The sequence below is a fragment of the Oncorhynchus mykiss genome, chromosome 1 (genome assembly GCF_013265735.2).
Source record: "Oncorhynchus mykiss isolate Arlee chromosome 1, USDA_OmykA_1.1, whole genome shotgun sequence".
NCBI lineage: Eukaryota > Metazoa > Chordata > Actinopteri > Salmoniformes > Salmonidae > Oncorhynchus > Oncorhynchus mykiss.
In genome coordinates, this window is record NC_048565.1 from 86,414,938 (window position 1) to 86,420,113 (window position 5,176).

Consider the following 5,176-nt stretch of genomic DNA (forward strand, 5'->3'; position numbering starts at 1 on the left):
GGAAAACCGTCCCTCGTGAAAACACACCTTCTGGCTGTAGTGAGTGGGAAAACATCCCTCGTGAAACTACAACTTCTGACTGTTGTGAGTGGGAAAACATCCCTCGTGAAACCACACCTTCTGGCTGTAGTGAGTGGAAAACATCCCTCGTGAAACCACACCTTCTGGCTGTAGTGAGTGGAAAACATCCCTCGTGAAACCACACCTTCTGGCTGTAGTGAGTGGAAAACATCCCTCGTGAAACTACAACTTCTGACTGTAGTGAGTGGGAAAACCATCCCTAGTGAAACCACAACTTCTGGCTGTAGTGAGTGGAAAACATCCCTAGTGAAACTACTTAATTTTAAATACAAACAAATATCCAGTTGCCCCATGGGAAAATAAGTAGGCCTATATGATTCACATTGGAAATCCTTAAGAGACCTAATAATACATCTATGTATAAAATACCAAATTGTGGTTAAAACCATGAGGCAGAATAAAAGACGTGTTCTATTCTTAATAATGTCATACATGTCATCTCGCCTGTGGTTCAGCCTGTTACTCTAGCATCTCGCCTGTCACTCTAGCATCTCGCCTGTGGTTCAGCCTGTCAGTTGTGGTCTAGGGGTCAACTTGAGAGGTCACTCACTCCCGTGACGCTGTATATCCAGGAAGACCGGGGGGAGGGAGATAACACAAACACTTCCTGATTCACAACATGGGGCGGGGGCTTATTCTGGAGGGGCACAACAACATTTACATAGAAATATATTGTGTAGAACAGTCATGACTGTCTAATGTGAAATAGGGAATGGTAACCAGTCTATACTTCATATCTCTATCTGCAACAGCCTAGTAAATGGTGCATCCTTTTAATTTTTATTTTACCTTTATTTAACTAGGCAAGTCAGTTAAGAACAAATTCTTATTTTCAATGACGCCTAGGAACAGTGGGTTAACTGCCTGTTAACTGGGCAGAACGACAAATTTGTACCTTGTCAGCTGGGGATATGAACTTGCAGCTAGTCCAACGCTCTAACCACTAGGCTACCCTGCCGCCCCACTACTGACTAAGCCCCTAAAAGGCTTGTTTTGTAACTTTGTGTCTCATGATCCTAACTCCTCTAATAGGACTGACATTCAAGCAAACATGCAGTACAGAAAAAACATTACATTGGTCTTTTTACAACAAAAAAAAAACGGTATAAATACTGATGAATCAATCAAGGCTAATTGGAAGAAATCAGGTTTGGATTTGATTGGAATGAGTTACTGTTATTGGATTTGAACGAGATGGTGTATTGCTGGAACACAGGAGCTAGTAGGACTTTTCCACAATGTGAAATACCTGCAGTGCGCGTTTGATTGAACTCAGCCCTTGGGTCTACAGCTGCAGCCTGCCACAACGCAAATACCATTCAACCCACTCTGACCTACAATGGCCTCAGAAAAACAGCAGAAAAACAAGTAAGACTTTATAAAAATAAGACTTTTGGTTTGAACTGAATGTCATTGCTCCCCGATTGTAATCTGATGATGTTAACAGGCCTTCCCATTTTCTACATATTTTGGACATGGCCTTGGTTTTTACATGAGAAAATGTGTCTGTGTGCTTTATAGGCAAAGCGTTTCGGTACACCTGTGTTGTTGACAGACCTGGGTTTAAATACTATTTGATATCATTTCAAATACTTTATCTGAGCTTGACTGGCACAATGGAACCAATAGACTAGTCACAAGGACTGCAAGCCCCGCCCATCAGGCACTCCAGGCATACTAGACGAGAGCAAACTGAATGCTTTTGAAAGATTTCAAGTAGTAATTGAACCCCGGTCTGGTTGTTGAATACAAGTACTATCTGAGCATATTGTATATCTGAGAAGTCAAGATTATAGGTTTTCCTAGTTTTTTGTTTGTAGACTTTACAAAACATGTGAGATGTCTTTTTGTTCTTTCTACCAGTGGTGTTATAGCCTAGTGAAGCATTAAACTGCTGTTGGAAGGAAAAGACACGAGTCAATGGGTATGTACCAAATGGTACCCTATTCCTTAACAAGTGACACTTCTTTTGACCAGAGCTCTATGGGCCCTGGTTCAAAGTAGTGCACTACGGTACATAGAGAATAGGGTGTCATTTGGGATGCATTAATTATTATTGCTTTTTTGGAAAAGCAAACTGTAGTTATTATGGAGTGTCATATTAGGTTAGGTTGTGCTGTTGTTGATGTTGTACTATAGGGTTTCCCTTTTCATTTATCAAGAACAAGACCATTTTTATATATTTTTTAAAACAGTGCCTGTTAAATTAAATATTATAAGATGAATGCTTTTGAATTACAAGACTATCTATGAAGTTAGGTTTGATCAAGTTGTTCTCTCACCAATTGTCATCAGATGAGGATAAAGGATTTAGGATGAGAAGTTTGACCAGATCCAGTGTAAAAGAAGTCTGTCTGCTACAACATGTAAAGGGGTTGTTTCTGTCTGATGTAGCTAGTGTTGTCTGACTGACTGACTCAGGAAAGAAGATCCCTGGTTAACAGGTTCATTCTCTATTCTGGGTTTTCAACAGAGGATCCTGCATATAACCAGTCCCACAGGAGCAATACAACTCTTTGTCTGTGTCCCAAAGGGCAATCTATTCCTTTATATAGAGCACTACTTTCAACTGGTCAAATGTAGTGCACTATGTAGGGAATAGTGTGTCATTTGGGACACGCAGACTTATTAGACACTATTTCCTAACTGAATGAAACCAAGTTGAGTCATTCATGGAGAATTGTAACATTTTGCATTTAGACCATGTTTTGTTTGTGTCCATTAAAGGAGTAATTCCACTAGTTGTGCTCTCTTCCTCGTCAAACGTTTTCGTTTCTCATGCTTCTGTTAAAACGACTACTTCGTAGACCAATAAATGTGTCATCTTGGAATGTACCCGGTGCTCAATGTGTTTCATTCTGACAGGGCTGAACCACAGTATGGAGCTCTTGAAAACGAGCCATCAGGAAAACAAGGGAGTCTGTGTCCTGCCCCTGCCAAGCTGAGAGAGGGAGGAGGAAAGGAAGGAGATTGTGTGTGCATAAAATATGTATGGGAGAGCGAGAGAGTGTGTGTGCAGTCTGTGTGCATGTGTCTGAAACAGAGTGCGAGAGAGAGAGATGAAGGGATGGAGACAGTGTGAGAAGGAGAGATAGGGTAGAGTCCGCTGGTTTGACAGGAAGTTATGCAGTGGAATGGGTTAAAGAAGCAACCAGCAATAACTTTTTTGGCAATAAACTTCTGATGGATGGAGCTGCAGAAATGTAACCACTCTCAAATACATAGACCGAGCTATGGATGTAAGGACTGACCATCCATGATATCAACATGAAAGGACTGACCATCCATGATATCAACATGTAAGGACTGACCATCTATGATATCAACATGAAAGGACTGACCATCCATGATATCAACATGAAAGGACTGACTGACCATCCATGATATCAACATGAAAGGACTGACCATCCATGATATCAACATGTAAGGACTGACCATCCATGATATCAACATGTAAGGACTGACCATCTATGATATCAACATGAAAGGACTGACCATCCATGATATCAACATGAAAGGACTGACCATCCATGATATCAACATGAAAGGACTGACCATCCATGATATCAACATGTAAGGACTGACCATCCATGATATCAACATGAAAGGACTGGCCATCCATGATATCAACATGAAAGGACTGACCATCCATGATATCAACATGAAAGGACTGACCATCCATGATATCAACATGAAAGGACTGACCATCCATGATATCAACATGAAAGGACTGACCATCCATGATATCAACATGTAAGGACTGACCATCCATGATATCAACATGAAAGGACTGACCATCCATGATATCAACATGAAAGGACTGACCATCCATGATATCAACATGAAAGGACTGGCCATCCATGATATCAACATGAAAGGACTGACCATCCATGATATCAAAATGATCAGTATTTCAGTTGACTGTTTTGATTTACAATTGCATTGTTTACAAACAATTGAGACAAAACTAGCTGATTAGGTTCTGATGGGTTCTGACAGACGAACTAATAAGCTCATTTAGAAGTTCTATTCTTCAAGAATCAATGGGTATTATCATTCATTTAAAAGTCCAAAATGGGCTGTACCAATCACAGATTGCCCCTTTCAAACTGCTTTCCTCAGCCTGGGATGCCTCGGGGAAAAACTAACGGGATGTGTCTGACATACAAACTGATATTTAAAAGACAAAATTGTTAAAATGAGGGAAAGGTTAGGGGTTAAGGTTGGAGTTAAGGTAAGGGTCCGTTTTTGTTTCGTCGGGCTGTCAATGGAATGCTCAGCACGACTCTCGTGATGGTTTGTTTATGCTCTGTACCGCCACCTGCTGTTTCTTTACCAAACTGTTACCACTGGAATGTAAGTCTATGTACTGTTCAATAGTAACATTATTATCACATTCCTATTAATAACATGTAGCACCTTTTTTATCTACTTAAAATTATATATATATATTTTTAAATGATTTCAAGATGTCTTTTATAGATGTTATTTTGTAGCAGTAGGTAGCCTAGTGGTTAAGAGTGTTGGGCCAGTAACCAAAAGGTCACTGGTTTGAATCCCTGTACAGACTAGGTGAAACATCTGTTGATGTGCCCTTGAGCAAGGCACTTAACCCTAATTGTCACTGAAACAGTGTCTCCTTCATAATGTGGAAACCTCAGCTGTTATATGACTTGACTGATTTTATGATATCCATTGGTAACAATGTGATGTAATCCTAAAAGATTATAGAGATGATCTGACATGATTGAACGTTACTCAGTAATCTAATCTGGTTGGAGTGATTGCTCAACCCAATCTGAGTCCCATGAGCACAAATAGCCGGATAGAGTTCTGAGGCTCAGTCAATGACTGTGTATTGCTGCCATAGCAGGCTCCAGATTTGTGGATGTCAATATTGAATGTGGACTGATTGTGTCTAACTCCCAAATGGCACCCTATTACCTATATAGTGCACTACCTTTGACCAGCTGTGGTCAAAATTAGTGCACTACATAGGGATAAGGGTGCTATTTGGGATGCAAAATTACTGTGTTGTTATAACAAGGAATAAATGACTTGTGGAGCTGAGGGCACCTTCAAGAACATAGATGTG